This window comes from Gallus gallus, chromosome 14 (assembly GCF_016699485.2).
Source record: "Gallus gallus isolate bGalGal1 chromosome 14, bGalGal1.mat.broiler.GRCg7b, whole genome shotgun sequence".
NCBI lineage: Eukaryota > Metazoa > Chordata > Aves > Galliformes > Phasianidae > Gallus > Gallus gallus.
Genome location: NC_052545.1, coordinates 8,186,676 through 8,203,188, shown reverse-complemented (window position 1 = coordinate 8,203,188; position 16,513 = coordinate 8,186,676). Strand labels below are relative to the sequence as shown.

The window sequence follows — 16,513 nt, the reverse complement described above, 5'->3', positions numbered from 1 at the left end:
GCAAATTTGGACAGTGTGTGGGAAGGACTCAGGAGAGCCAGGAAGAAAAGTGTGAGAAATGGAACAAAAGGCGGTTTTGAAATGAGGGGAAGCTACAGGGCTCATGTGAGGGAGAGGAGAGAAAGTGTCATGCATATTATTCTTAACTTCTTTTTTTTTTTTTTTCCCCAAAATGATTTTACCTCATTTGCTTTCCTAACAAGAGGCTGAAAAATCCAGCGTAGGCAGGAGCTTTAGTGAGAGCTTCATTGCCTTCTGCTTCCAGCCTGCCTGGAAACCCCTCAAGATGAAGCTGTCGTGGTAATTTAGCACATCTGCTTCTGGCCCCGGAACCCATCACGACCCTCAGGGAAATTTGGCCCTACTGAATGGCTCCTGGGACAGGGAGCAAGCATGAAAGAAAATCCAGCTATGTGCCTTGGAGCACCTGGAGAGGTTGTATTCGTGCTCGTGTGGTAGTGGGCTGAAGAAAGGCTTATGCTAATCCTTATTAAATTCAGAGAGATTAATCTATCTGTTTGCGACATTTCGGCTGACAGTGTTTCTGAAGGGTACAGTCAACCTTTAACTGATTGTGGGCAGTTCTCAGTCCTGAAAAGCCCCATGGAAGAAGTGATATTAGGATTATTGAAATGGATAGCTCATCCCATCATGAAATTCTTGTGCCAGGTTCTTGAAAGGTATTACTGTTAGGGTTATGTGTATGCTTATAGAGTGTTTTGGCAAGCTGTAAATGCTGAACTTCTGGTCTTGTAGTCTCTATTCCAGAATAGGAAGGCTTTTCATGAGAGGTGCACAGTGCCCGTTGTTTTCAGCATGGAGATCAGATGCCTTCTTACAGACAATGTGTTTTTCAGCTGTAGAGAACACATGGTGCAATTTTCTGCCTGTTCTAGTTTTGTAGCACTGCATTTCTTCCATCACTGGGTAAGATCTGAATGTATCCTGTAAAGAACTGCTATGGGTTTGCACCACTTGAAGTTGGCAGGAATTGAAGGTGCCTGTTGTACATGAGGACTCAGCAGTACTGCAGTGAAATCACACACTTCCCTTATCAAATTGTATGGTTTGATGCAATCCCTGTATCTGACAGTGTAAAAATAATGAACAGAATGAAAATATAATTTTCTTTATCTTATGCTTGAGAATTTTGACAAAGGTTAAAGGGTTTACTGGTGAGCTTGGGCAGATTGCGTAATCTCTATTATGCGTCCTTGGGTTTGCTGAGTATTTCTTCTTGTGATAAGGCAGGCTTTTGATCTGTGACAATATTCACGTTGTCTAATTATTACTTCTGCAAATGTATGGTCATGAGTGTTAATGTCTCCAGCTTCAATCAATTCAATCAATATTTTCAGTCAGCTCTACACTCAACACATCCTCGAACCTCTCAGTGTCATTAGTTGTTGACTTCTGCATGAATTTAAATAGCAATTCCTCTTTCACAGCACACATTGACAACTGCCGTGCATATTTCAGTCACAGGAGATGGCAGCTATTACTTGTATGTGAAGCCATGCTGCCTTAAAACTAGAATCCAGCAAACAGAGACTCATGTACTGACCAGGAAACTTTCATGAGAGCAAGGAGATGTTCTCTACTGCAGCATATGCCCAGAGCATGTCCTACATGAGCTGCTTTGCTATGGTATTTTTTTTGTCAGTGCAGGATGTGGTGATGGGAAGGAGTTGTGGTTTGTAAACTCTTTTTCCCAATGCAATTTGAAGTCTCGAAAATGCGTAGGATGTAATTAAAACTTACTTTGAAAATGGTAATTTCCTTCCCTGGTTCCTTGAGTATTTGGCACTGTAGCCCTGTCCAGGAACTGTCTGAGCACAAGGTGACTCACCAGGACACCAGAGCTGCTTGGGGATAAAAACGAGTACAGGGAAAGCATTTTATTTTGTCTGTAGATGTTTGCTGTTTTATGCACTCTGGGGCTCTGCTCTTCCATCCATTTCTGGTGGTAGCATTGCTCTCACTGGGGGAGCACCACCCAGATTGGACATGGTTGTTAAACAGCAGCCAATGCCTGAGGGATGCTGTTCCAATGTGTGGGGACTTCATCTCATTAAGCTCTTTAGCTGCTTGATCTTCCACCTTTCGAGTCCCACAGCATGAGCTTTGGCTTCCTGTTGGCGGTAGGCACTGAAATGGCAGCTACATGTAAGCCATGAAGCCAGCTTCTCTGAGACTCCCATCCTGCAGCTCCAATCCTCCAGTGAGCAGCTGCTCTGCTAATAGGTGACCTGCAGTGGGTATGAGAATTCTCCTTTGGGTGGGAAGTCCCTGATTTTCAGTTATTGTACATCACTGGGCTGAGGCTTCAGCCTTCTTCTGCTGTGCTGTAAACAGATGTAAGGAAAAACAAATGGAGATGTTTTCTCCTGCAGATAATTTTGTCAAACACAGTGACTCTTTGCAGCCAGAATGATCTACCATTAGCACTTCAGTTGTACCACTTCTGCAATTAGCAACACCTTCACTGCACTAAAAAAGACTGGTAAGAGCATTCAAACTGGTTCTGCTCCCTGAGCAGCAGGGTTTAGCAACTATTCACTTGGACAGTTTGGGGACTGTTTGGGCTCAACTGCAAAGGAGGAATAGCGTTGACCTTTGAGAATTGGTCAGAGAATTGCTGAAGGGTGTGTGAGATTTAAGAACCAAAATGCCTTCTTAGTTCTTTGGGATTTGGCAGCGTGACTCTCACGGACTTCATTAATAGCAAATAGATTTTTCCTAGAATCATAAAATAACAGAGGCTGAAAGGGATCTCTGGACACTGCCTCCTTCCACACACTGTGGGAAGCAAGTTGATATTGACATTTAGTGTCCAGCTCTGCTCTTGGCACAGTGCTGCAGTGGAGGAGGACTTAGGGAGGTTTCAGTGAGGCACTAAAATTGTTCACAAATAATTAACTGATACTAAGTTTTGAATCATTCTCTCCAGTCTCAGTTGCTGAGCCCTCCTCCAGGGTCTTCTGCTGTGAAAAGGGTGTTTGATATTTGCTCTTCTCACCAGAGTGGTATTGGAGTTGGTGCTGATGAGGTATCCAGCCATGTTGCCTTGTGAAACTGCATTTGTACAACAGCAGTTGGGAAGGCTGTTTGAGAGCAAAGTCATTTTCCTGGGATCATTTATAAAGGTGGAGCAAATGCACCGTTCAACTGCTCCTTCTGACACTGATGTCAAATGATTCATTGAGTTTTTTTATTGCATAATCTTTCATTATATTTTGTTGTTGTTGTCTGCCTCATTATTAGCTTGGCTTTTCTTTCCCAGTTCTAATTCTTTCCCTCTATTCCTCTCTAAGCCATTCCTCCCTAAAGCAGCTCCTTTCCCACTTGCCATGACTAACTCCGCTTCTGCTGTCCTTCCGGCCCTTCAGCCCCATTCCTCTCCTAAGTTCACAATGCTTTACTGATGCTCTGAAAAGAGCACATCCTTAGCACATCAGCTGCACTCCTCTGTCCTTACAGCAGAGCCTGGCTTGGGCTCCCTGGGTGATGTTTCTGCACATGGCCCATGGCTGATGGCAGAGCTGTGTGGATGTGGTCATTTACAGTGGAGAAACACTTAGGTGATGCTGATATTGCTTCTGGGATGCTGAGGGTGGAAGTAGGTGCTCTTTAGCATCTTGAATATTAACAAGAAGACAACTACAGCGCACTGTGTTTTGCAGTCTAAAAGTGTATGTTACTAATGTAAATGAAGAACAAAACAGAGCAAAGTCTGTGATGAAATATTCAAGTTCTTCACATCTTCATTTTTTCATCTCTGTACCTCCGAGGGACGACGTGCCATCTGAGCTGGGCTTTGTAGTGCCAGATAGCAGCAGCATTTTGTCTGTGCTTGTAGAACCTCCTCCGCCTCCAGCTATGCACTGCCTGCCAGCTGAGGCTCCCGTGCAGCGAAGCGAGCGCCTGGTGTTCAATCCCAGCGTGCTCCTAAGGCAGCCACTGGTTACCAGAAGCCTGAATTAATGGGTGTAGAAAATTTGTCAGCTGAGAGAAGAATGGTGGTGACCCTCAGAATGAACTCTGGCAGAGGAGCTGAGACAGAAGGTGGGCTCTGCTCATCACTGGGGGGGGGTTAAAAATGTTTTCCACTGAAAAAAAAAAGAGTAACAACTGGCATCACAGCTCAGAGGAAATGTGGGGACTGCCTGGGCACTGTGACACATTGAATTCTGCAGTTAGGATTTCCAGAGGCATCTAGAGCAGCCACCTCCTGTGGGATGTGAATAGCATCTGGGCTCCATATCTTCACCTGGCAATTACAGGCTGTTTCTTCCAGGCTATTTCTTCTCTCTCCGAAACATCAGTAGAGAGCATTTTACTGCTCCAGCTCCTCTGAAAGGTGAATGAGAGGATGAATAGGCACGTTCTCTGGAGCAATGAGATTTTACTATAGTGGATTTGGAGACCCCTATGACCTTTAGTACACAGAGCTCTGCTGCCCTGACTTATGCTTTGGCAGAACTGCCTGAAGACTGCAGAAGTTGGGTTTAATGAACACAGCAGACAGACTCTCTTTTGATTAGAAATGTAGTAGGATGGGAGAAAGCAAATAAACCTTCCCAATCCTTATTCTGGGAAGCCATTTGGAATATAGCTGAGCAGTTCTGAACCTCAGGTTTTTATTCTGGTGTATAAGAGACCCTTTTTAATGATGAAGATGTTTTGTGTCTACACATGTGCATCACTGAAAGCACTGCAAAGATCTCACAGTCAGAGCTGGTGAAGCACAGTACAGTTGGGATGCTGATGCAGTTCTCGGGTGTGCTCACAACAATTCATTGTAAAAAGCTTTACTTTCCTCCTTTCTCTCACACCAGTGCAGCAGTGCAGGCTGTGTACTGTTGTGACTTGGGGAGAATCCTGAGCATCTATCAGCCACAAAAGTGCTTCAGCACTTTGGTTGGAGAAGTGACCTGCACAACCTGCAAGGTATAAATCCCTTTGTTGGGATTTGTGTACTAGCGGGAAGCATGAGGATCTACCAACTGCAGGCAGGAAAAAGAACAGAGAATTAAAGTTCCCAGTCCTGGTCTTTTTCTGCAGTACTGCATCAGGAGGAAAACCCACCGTGACAAACGGACAGCTGCAATAAGACATGTCAGTGCAGCAGCCTGCTCTGGCACACAGACGTGTCTGAGTGGGAGAAACAAAGATGCTGCTCCCTTATCTTACTTTAAAAAATGGTCCAACTTTCACCTCTGAGGTACGGTATTACATGGCTTGTAATTTGTGGACGAGCTGTGATTCCCAAATCAGCCAGCTTTTCTGTGCTCATATAAACAGGAATTCAAAAGTAGAGAATAATACTACTTAGGGCTGATTCTTGCTTGGAGATTTTTTATCAGGAGCTGCACTCTTCATTATCTGAGTCTTTCTGTTAGTTGCTGGAAGGTGTGCAGTTCTCATAGAAACCATACATAAAAAAATGTGAAAAGCATGTAATAGAAACTGGAGAGGAAAAAACCATCTTTAACCTTCCTTTCAAATAGAGCCTTATGGCTGATATAAAACAAGCTCTGGAAACAGCTTCGGGTCTGCTCAGCTGCTTCTGTAATATTTTTGTAGGTTTTGAGCTTGTTTATTTGTTTGTTTGTGCACCAGACTTGATGTTCGTGACCACGCGCAGATCCTTGGGTGACTTTTCAGGGATGCTCAGTGTTGTACGGTGGTCTGAGCTTGGAGGTGCTCATCCCCTGCACGGTTCTGGCACTGGCTGTGGCATGGGGCAGCCTCAGCCATGTGTGCATGTCTGGCCAAATAACATGGAAATGTACTGGAAGTAATGCCTTTCATGCTCAAGGTACCACAAAGCACTTTACATAGACCGTTCAGTGCTGGCAGGAAAGGGACCCTGTAGACAAAAGGCAGAGCAGAGCATGCTGAGCAATGCTGGCAGGAAAGCTTTCATCACCAGCGTGTGATCCTGAAAGCACAGCCCAGTGTGAGGGAGTAGGATTTTGGGGCATCTCTATGAATTTGGGCAGAATGGGGCTGCAGAGAAGTGGTGAAATTCCGCTATAACAGCTCACATTTCAGGTACTTCAGTGATCTGCCATGCTGTGCCCATGTCGTGGTGTCATGGGGACAGAGGGCTTCATGGGTGGAGGAGGTGTACGGCTGGGTGAGTGCTGTGAGCTTCTCATTTAAAACAGGGTTAGGATTCATACGGCATTAGCACATATTTTAATATAATATTTATATTGCATATAATATATTAAGATGTTATATTAATATTGGGGTGGCAGATGAGGGCTGGAAGCACAGATTAGCACCTTCTCATTCCACTATGTTTTGCAAACCCATAGGAAAATTATTATCTCATTCACATAATAAATTGAATAATCTCTCATACACTCAGCTAATTATACCCAGCTCAGGTGCATTGAAATGAGCTACTGTCATACACAGCAAATGGGTCTGAGGTGAAACAAATGTCTGATTTAAATCTGCTCGAGTTCAGACTGCTCTCTGCCTGCAGCTTTGGTGTTGCACCTGGGAGGGAGTGCTGTCCCCATAGGGAGCTGTGGGATGCAACTGCTATTTTTGTAGGGTATTTGGGAACTCCCGTGCTGAGAGGAGTGTGGTGAGCTGTGTGGAGCTGATGGTTAAAGAAAAATGAGGGCAATGAGTCAAAACCTCTGTGAGAACACTCCAGTCTGACCCAGAAAGCTGATATCTTCCAAACTTTGCGTGTTTTCAGGCAGTTGTGCTGAAAACTTCAGCTGTGAATGCTTCTGTGCTTTGTATTAATCCTCAAGGCAGAAAGTAATGTCACCGCTGCAAAAATGTGGTAGCATTTTCATTATAAAACAAGCCTACGGCTCATTGAATTTTGCTCTAATTAGGTCTTTTTTGGTCTCAGTTCTCTTCCCCACTGTGTACTGTGAGGCCAGTTTGTTTTCCTTGGCTTTGAGGACTGGGAAAAGCTTGTGCGAGATGTTTTAAACATCCTGAGTCTCCAGCTCCTGGCCTATGTCTGATGGATGCACACAGTTCGTGGAGGGCAGGCTGTGTGCGTTTGGAGCTCTGGAGAGCAGCCATCCTGCTGCCCTTCGTGCATTGCACTGTTGGTTTTAACCAGTGATGTTTTTGGGGTGAGTTTTGGCCTTTGAGGCTCAAAGCTTAAAAGCAAAATGTTGTTAAACAGGGAGCAAAGGCCAAAGGAAAACGGCTTTGCTGACTGCTGCAGGTTGGGAAGTGCTGAGTTGCTGCAGGCTGAAAGGAAGCACGTGGTCGTGGGACACAGGGCTGCGTTATGGGTGTGTTGGGGCAGTTCTTCTTGAGAGTGGAGCTCCCATACGGCTGAGTGCCCCCAGACATACAGCTGGCTGGGGGGAAGGGCTGTGCTCTGCATGGGTGACAAGCCATGAGTTTACTGGCACCACATGCAGTGCTTTCTTGCACATGTAAGAGACTGATCGTGAGCTCTGCATGGTGGCAACTGACAAGCTGTGTGAGGATAACACCCCCTCAGGTGTCATAGGAGGTGTCTTGCTTTTCTCTTCAGACTATTCACTTCCCCCTTGCCTAAGAATGAATTTAAAAGGTACAAAGAGGCTGCTTTTTGGCCATCACAGAAGCAGCATCTTCTCTAGGCTTTTAATTCTCTCTACCTCTTGTCCCATTAACACAAGATAAGTGTGTTGGGAAGGTAAACATCAGCTCACAACTTCATTGCAATTGATTGGCTCAAGAAAAAGCCATCATAGTACTGAGTGCAGCTGGCGTAAGCCTGCATAAGACCTCTTAAGTATTATTTGCTATGTACTCATCATATTATGCCAGAACTGCCCATTAAAACTGCAGAGGTGAGAGCCTCAGGAGGGCTTCCCTGTCCTGCTCCATGCCTATTCAGCTGTGCTGGTGGGAGCATTAGGAGTAAATGCAGCTCAAAGCAACACGTGACTCCTTTCTGTTTGTGGTGAATTTCAGTAGGATATTTATAGGCATCAGTCATCTCTGGTCTCCTCTGATCCATTCTTCCCAACTGAAGAAGTGATGTTTTGGGGAGAAAAAAAAAGCAACAAAAAAACCCCTTGTCTTCACAGTGCCAGAATTAGAGAAATGCCAAGACTCCAGATTTCGAAATGCTTCTGATGCTTTTAATGCTTATTTTAACTTCTAAAAAATATCTGAAGGCCTGATCCAGAAGCAGATGTGGGCACAGAAAGCAGCAGCAGACCTTGTTCCACTGCTGTTCTTGTGTAACGCATGTGCACAGTGCTGGCTGTGGGGCTATTGCAGGTGATCTCACCTGGAATGTTAAGTCCCTGCATGAGCCCATCTCCTATAAATACACTTGCACAAAACATGCTCACCCTCTTGCATGCATATTCATGCTGTGCCAGCTCCTGGTGGGGATGATGCTCTGTGCAGAGCCCCGCTATTAGCTCTGACTGACACGTGGATTCCCAATCTAACGTATGTGTGTCACCAGCAGATCACACAAGCTTTGAAGTCAAATGTGTGCTTGGGAGCTGAGCTACTTTTGTTACAGCACAGCATTAAAGAAGGGGTATGAAGTTCCCTGCTGCTGGATGGCACTCAGCCATAAATAGGCTGATAAAGAGGAGGTGTTGGGCAGTGTGTTAATACTGAGATGCTGCCGGAGGCTACAGTAGTGAGCAGTGCTGCAGTGGGAAGGCTGGTGCCCCTGCTTGGCTTTTCCAGACAAGGTGCCACAGGGCAGGAAGAGCCTCAGAGAAGAAAATAGTGTGGCCTTTCTGAAATGCCTGGTCTGCAGCCTGTGAGACTGTATTCTTCACATAAGGCCATATCTGAATGTCATTAACAAATGATGCTCATAATGCCAAGACTTACAATAACAAAGATTCTGCATTCCCACCCAAATAGTGGGTTCACATCTATTCTGTGTACCTATAGACAGACAGCACGTGCAACTACTTTGCCTGTTTTTGGAGGGAAGCTCAGACTTGGAGATGAAGACATTCCCGAAGGATTCAGGCTGGGAGCACTGTAGGACATACTGAGGTTGGCTCAGAGGCAGCCAAGCCATTCAGCTGGCACTGGGTGAACAAAAACATCTCAGCTGAAGAAACCTCTTGCAGATGAGATATTTACAGATCAAGCAAGTTGTAACACAACAGATGTTACTGTATGTGTACAATAAGCAGCCAGAAGGTACTTCGCTGCCTGTATACCTAGCTCAGTAATTCCTTTACCCTATTTGAACAGTTACTGATGAGCATCGTGAGTAACGCTGAGACCTGAGCACCCACATCATCCTGTTCATCCCCGTAATACAGAATGAAATCGTTGTCCTGTTGATAACCAAACCCCAGTGCGTACTCATCCTCTGCAGCGTTTCACCAGTTAAGAGCAATCTGCTTATTGGTAATTTTGTTCATGCTTGCTCTCGAGTTGAAGCACAAGTGATGATAAAAGCCATATGTATGAGTATCCACAGCACCCAAAAACCCAGCAGTAGTAATTCGGTGCAGTTTATTTCAAGGTTGCAGTATCCTCCGCAGCCCAGCTTCTTCATCCAAATTAAGCCGCACCAAGTCCATTGGAAAGCTCACGTTAGCTAACCCTGAACTCACATAATTGTTATGCCTCATTAATTCGGTGTGTTTATTTAAGTAGGCTGGTGTGTTCCTGAAATCAGTAATCTAGCATTAAAAAAAAATTTCTGATCACGTCACGGTCCTTTGAGCAGCTGCAAGCACGAGCTGCTCCATTGCTCTTTTGTCTTTCTCATTTGAATGCAATGGATACCTTACAAATGAACAGAGCTGGAAAGGTGCTTAATTTATGAACCAAGACATGCCTCTAAATAATCTCTAATTAGTTCATCCATGACCTGGCACGTGGCGCCTGGCTTAGTCTGGGCATTGCAAACCATTAGTAAACATTTTAATTGTAATAATTGCCACTGGCAGCAATTATTTTCAGAAGGATGGCTAATTTCAATCAGCAGAGGGTATCTGAAATGCGAGGAGCACACGTCCTGTCTTTTAAAATATTCCAGTGGAGCAGCTGCACAGCGGTGTGATGAATGCACAGCTTCGCTTTGCAAGAGCAGTGCTGGCTTTCAAGTTGAGGACATCTTTTCAAGCATCTGTGATGGGAGCAACCAAACGTGCTGCAGGGCAGGCTGCTTCTGGGCGGGATGGATGTGAGATGCTGTTGGGTGGGGCACGCGTGAACTCATCCGCAGTGCCGCTGTGCGATGCCGCAGCTGCTCGCCTCAACACGAAGCTCGTGCTGTGGGATCTGTGAGCTGGGAGGAGCGCCAGCGCCCGGCCGTGCTGCCAGCTGTATGCTGCCCAGCTGGGACGGAGCCGCCGCTGTTTGCGCTGGTGTGAGCTGCTCTGCTCCAGTTCTGAAAGACGGAAAAAGCAGAACACCCCTCCAAAAATTCAGAATTGAGTGTAGGGCTGCGGTCAAATGCTGCAGTTAGGCACAGAGATGGAGGGGAGGAATAAAGTGCTCCGTTATTTCTTTGTTAAATTCTCTTTTCTTCTCTAGCCCTGTGATGCTTACTGGTGAGACGTCACTTGCAGCGTTTTAACCCGTGCACTCAGCGTGGTTCTGTCGTACAGGCACTTTAGCACTGAATTAATTGCTATGTTAATGGATGTCTCTAGTCCATTAGTAAATTAAGACCTGATGCTAATCCTCTTAGGGGGGAGCGAGGAGAGAGAGTCTATTCAGTACCAAAGCATTCAGTTCCTTACCAATGGACTCCAAACATTCAAAGGCAGGAAGGGAAGTACATCAAAGACATTGTCGTTTGAAAAAGGTACAGGAAGCTGATCTCAAGGTCTGCCTGCATTGCGGGCGTTGTTGCAGCAGATACATTCTTTTGAATTTATTATCCACCAATCACTAGGGATTGGACACGGATAGGCCTTTATCACCAGTCATTCTCTTCAAGCAGCACCCAACAACGCAGTGTTTAACTTCTTGTGTCTGGCACTTGGAAGGATCCCAGTAGCATAAAATGCTGTGGGGATGTGACTGAAACGAGGGGGATTGCCCTTTCTCCCAGTCTGATGGATTCAGTCATCCTTAGGCTGGACAATCCAGTGACATGCGGGTTAGGAAAACAAGCGTGTAAGTAAACAGTGCTTTTGAAGTTGATGCCAGTCTGCTTTGGGCATCGCTAAGAGGTGCTTTTCTGTTTTGTGTTTCCAGGTGTTGGTTTGGGATCACTGTACCACAGCCAGGTGAGGGCCATGGGGAGCCCGGTTTGCTGTTTCTGCCTGCTGTGTAGGCTTAACTGGGGTTACACTGCTTTGCTTATGGAGATATAAATAACTGTATGTTCTGACCTGATCATGCTTGACTTCTGTCTGAGCATTGCTGCGTTCTCCCACCACCCTTAAGTAGTTCTGCTCTATAAATACAAGCCAAGCTTACACATTTTGCCTTTAATAGTATATGAAAATGAGATTTGCTCTGTAAGGGATGCAATCACAGATCAAAAACTGTTCATGTGTGTTTTTCCACTCTACTGGCAAAAAATATAACAGTTAATTAGGCTGGAAAACCCAAAGGAAAGTGAATTCAGACGACCAATCATGGTATGGCATGGAAAATATCTCCATGACAACAGAAATTTACAGCACTTCGGTTTTAATATATCAAAGGATAAGGGTAATTTTGCAGCCACTATGCAGATTTACCCCTCTTTCTTTCTCTTGGTAGTCCCTGGATTGAATGGAAGCTAGGCTAATATCCCAGATGTGAAAGTGAAAGCAGAATTACAAAGCCTACAAAATGTTATAAATGCAAATGGACCAGCAAGGTGAGAACTTGCCCTGATGTGTAGCACAAACATTTTGGCCTTTTTTTTTTCTCTTTTCCTTGCAAGATATTGCAGTATATCACAGTGATTTATTCCTAGATGTTGATATCACATACTTGATTAGCACAGGGCTCCGTGCAGTGTAAGTATCACAGGCTGTTCACATCCCAAGCAGCATGGTGTACCTCCTGAGGACATCACTGCTAATTGCCATCTCTTGGTGCTACTGTGTTGTATCCTGTAACGAGTTCCAGGGTGAAAAAGAACTAAAAAGGGAAAAGATGAGTTTAGAGATCATGGGTATGTATCCAAAAGTCTGACCTACATTCCCCTGCTCATAATGAACAGGAATATTATGCTTCCATCTTAAACGCTGCATTCAGTGTAGTTTGTAAATGCATCTGTATGCATGGATGTTTCTTGAAGAAAATATCGTACAGTCTTTAGTAAGGGATGAATCAATTAGAATAGATTTTAGAATAGGTATTTCATTAGTGATGTCACACCAATTAATCTATCTGAATTTTCAGTTAAAAATCAAACTGAAGAAGGATGCTATTGACTCGTGGCAATATTTTAAAAATATTAAAACTGATAACAAAAGGATTTCTGTTGAATTCTGTTTTGTACCTGGAGGAAAAAAAATGCCCTACCAGGAAGCACATCACTTTCAATTAGATTCAACAGGACGTTCCTGTACGTGAAAGGACGTTGCTCTGCTCTGCCTGCAAAGAGCTCATCTCCTGGTTTTGCTTCCTTGAGCGTGTTTTGTGTGATGCCTTCCAACCAGCCATGCCTTGAACTCCTGGGCAGCACTGACTGTGAGTGGGAGGGAAGAAAATGCTGTCTGTAAGTGCATGGGAGCAGCACGATAAGGGGATAACAGTGGTGTTCTTATTTGGTTTTTGTTTTTGTAATACTGTATGGAAGGCGCTAATAGGATCATTCTTTCGTGATGAGTGATAAAGATGTTAAAAACAAATGTTAATAGGCAGTATGAAATTGCTAACAAAATAGAAAATTACTAGTAAAATCCAATGAGTCTCATTTTAACATTGAGAATGCATCTGGATTTTAGATGCATTGTCCTTCCTGAGTGCACAGAATGTGGTGGGGCAGTAAACAAAGGTGGGTTTGGTGCAGAGCCCAAGGGTGCCTCTGTTTTGAATCCTTATGCTGGTTGCCTTTAGCACCTGGAAGATGAGAACTACTGTACTTTAAAATAACCAAAACAGGGCTGAACAGTTTTAAGAGAAGCACTGGAAATTCCTTTCCTAAGAATGCACCAGCCCAAACCCAAATGCATTGTGCAGGGGGGAAGCTGAGAGCACAGACAGAAAGACCAGACAGTGCTGAGAAGGAGAAATGGTAAATGGAGACAAAGGAATGTAAAATACATAGCGAATAAATTAATTGGATAAACAGTAGGGCCAAGAGGTAAAGCAGAACAGAGACCCGTGTCTTGTAATAATGCTTGCAAAACTACTCGGATTAAAGGAGAAAGTAGAGATCAAACAAGCTAATTTAAGTAGATGCCAACCTCAAAGGATAATGTGGATCTTAATTACTTAGTCTTACTCTTCCTTCTCTTCTTAACTAAGTGAATTTCCCAGCTGGTGTTTCTGACTTTTGCCAGACAGGAACCAGACTGAACATTTCAACTAATGGAACTGGCGAGGTCCTGCTTCTCACCACGTTCATCTTTCCATTTATCCGTAGCTTTTAATTATTTTTCAGCCTGGTCATTTAGCTTCTCCCTTACTGAAAATCACTTAAGGAAATACTTATGTGCAATGTAGGGACTGGCTCAGATGCTGTAAGGTGCTGTACTCCTTCCAGTCACGGCGATGTCCTTCTCCTTCCAACCAGCCTGGGGCTCCTCGACTGCTGTGTCTATCCAGACCAAGGTCCTGTCACTGAGACTCTCATACCCCATCTCAGCAAGGTTTTGTGTGCTTAGCAACATTCACATTTGGGCTTTGATGTTCTTCCTTGCAATGGGTCACTTCTGAACTTTGGGATCATTTTGGAGGCTTTACAAAAAGAAATGCTAGGGCATTGCTGTTTTCATCCACAATTTCCAAAGCTAGAACTTAAAACTTAAGATAGGAAAGTGCTGTAAAAATCGTACACCAAAGGGATACTATGCCACAGCAATTGCCTATAGCAAATTCTTTTCAATGGATTTGTGTTGTAAATGAGTAATCAGTCCACTGATAAGATACAGCAAGTTGGAACCATGGACGTGATTCAAGGAAAGGTGGTGTTTTCCTTCTCTCTCACAAGTGACTCCCTGCTAACAGAGGTACTGCCCTGTTCAGGGTAGCAGCTATAGTAGCAGCAGTAGGATTTCTCTGGGTAGAGGTCAGTGTAAGCTGTTTTTCACTGCTGATTCGAATGTGCCATCCCCACAGCCGGCTATTATTGGTGGTGCTGGAAGTCCTTTCCTGTGATTATGTTTAATCTGGGGCTGGAGCAAGGCTGAACAATTAAAGCTGTCAGCAAAAAATGAAGTATGCCTTTGAGAACAATTTAAAAATCATTTGCCGTCTCAGTTTTCTTGAGAAAATTATTAACAAAAGAAACTGTCCGCAGGATGGAGGAAAGCATGCTTGGAGGGTATCTCTGTGCCTTTTCCACTGCACAGAAACAGTGCTGTGAAAATCCTTATAACTGAGTAGACAGTATTTCTACAGGTGTGTTGGGAGTGAAAATCAGTCATCAGCTCAGTAAGAGATCACAGAGCCGCTGGCCAGGCAAAGGGCATTGCCTGTACTCAGCCTTACTTACACAGTGCCCGGCTTTAGGAGGCAGAGGTACATGATGGGTTCTTGTCTTCGTGTCCTGGAGCAGACTGCCCAGGGAGGTGGTGGAGTCACCATCCCTCGAGGTGTTCAAGAACAGCAGAGATGGCACAGAGGGACATGGGTCCGTGGGCAATATTTGTGATACGTGGAAGGTTGGACTAGATGATCTTAGAGGTGTTTTCCGACCTTAATGATTCTACGATGCTAAGGTGTTCTTGCTCAATGAGTGTGCTTTTCCTGTTGTGCTGTGAATACAGCTACCCTCAGTTTTTTGGGATGGGCTGCTGGGAATATCCAGCTTTCTCTGCAGCCTCAGTTATGATGCCTGAGATTAAACTTTGAACTACACCCGCTCCAGACACGGCATTCAGGAGGAAAAAAGACACAAAAGCAGCATCAGTTTCCCTGCTGGTCTTTTTGTACATGTTGCAGCTGGTGTATTTATACAGCCTGGGCTGTGGGGTTGCTCTCACAGTGCTTGGCATTGATGTTGCTCTCGTCTGCAGAGAGAGGGATGCATGTGTACCTATCGAGGGCATGCCATAACATAACCGCAGTAGAAGCACTTCTCTGAAGTTCCTTGCTATCGCCACTTGGTGCTCCAAGGATTCAAGATCTCAGTTTCTATGTCAGCACAGTGCACAGGTCGTGGTACAATTTCTGGTGATGTGCAGTCACAGAAGCTGGCTTTCTGCAAGCACCAGTTTCTCATAGCAGTGCTTCATCAGGGTTGTGTGAAAAATGTCCTGCTAAGTTGCCAAATACAGGAAAAGATAGCGCTGGTGCCTTCTGTGTAACGTTCTGGGGCTGGAGGGCTCTTGTAGGGCTCTCTGATAGAAATGTCACATTAATTCATTTTTTCTTTCCATCTGTCTTTTTAGGATCTCTGCATCGTAAAGGAAACACGCTGTATGCTTCCATACAATACCACACCTCTAGAAGCCACACTGAATTTAAGGAGAAACCCTTCTCTTTCCTGGGTTGCTTGCACCAAGCTGCGCAAATCCTGATGGCCTTAAGCACGCCAACCTGGTCCCAGTGGAGCTACTCACATCCTGAGTTATGCAGGTTTGTACTGAGACATTTAGCTGGGCAAAGACATCAGAAACCTAAATAATGGCTGTTTGCAATTACGTGTCCCACGTAGGCATGCAGCTCAGCAGGAATGCTGCTATTTGCATGCACAAGCACCCAGTAGATATTAGGCATCTTTGTGTACTGGCAGAGCCCTGTACTTCACGTTCCCATTTGCTGGAACCCAGCTCTCATACAGGCATCAGCACAGCTCCTAGGTTGGGAGACGCTGAGACAATTCCTTCTCTTCAGTTGATGGAAGGAAGCAAATAATTTCCCTGGAGCCAGAGCTGCGTGAGGTTGCCCTTGTGATGGAAACTTATTTTTATCTATGCTGAGTTTGGGAAGTGATTGCATGTTCAGAGGTTGAGGTGGATTTCATTGCCAGCCTGTTTATGTTTGTGTATCAGATGGAGCAGTTTAATGTTCGCTTTTTTGTGAGGCTCAAGTGTCTGCTTTTAATAAGATTGCCTGCAAGCATTTGGATTTGCTCTTACATATGGTAACGAACTTCTCATGCGCCTTCTAGGGGTCCCATTCCTCCAAAGCAGGCACACAGAAAGCTGCTTTTCTCCCTGTTTTGGCCTGGGGTTTTGTTCCACACTACCCACTATGTATATACTTTATATGGTCTTGGTACAAATAAATGTACACATATGGAGCGAACCTCCTGGCAGGGTGGTTCAGGCATGGAAGAGAGGCTGTTGCTCTGGGGATAAATATGTCCTATGGATGTGGCACAGAGCAGCCTGCAGCTGCTTGCCTGAGGCTCCTGACTTTCATCTGTGTTCATTTAGCTCATGACTTCTGCTCTCTTCTTCTCTCCTCCATCCTTTAT

At 44.8% G+C, this 16,513-nt stretch overlaps 1 long non-coding RNA gene across 1 annotated transcript in view; it reads left to right on the top strand.

The window, feature by feature from the left end:
* LOC101748004 overlaps positions 1-16,513 on the top strand; it is a 137,703-nt gene that overhangs the window by 109,576 nt on the left and 11,614 nt on the right. Inside the window, exon 4 of the long non-coding RNA XR_005839867.2 lies at positions 15,483-15,669. This is a non-coding gene — a long non-coding RNA (uncharacterized LOC101748004). The remainder of the gene's footprint in view (positions 1-15,482; positions 15,670-16,513) is intronic.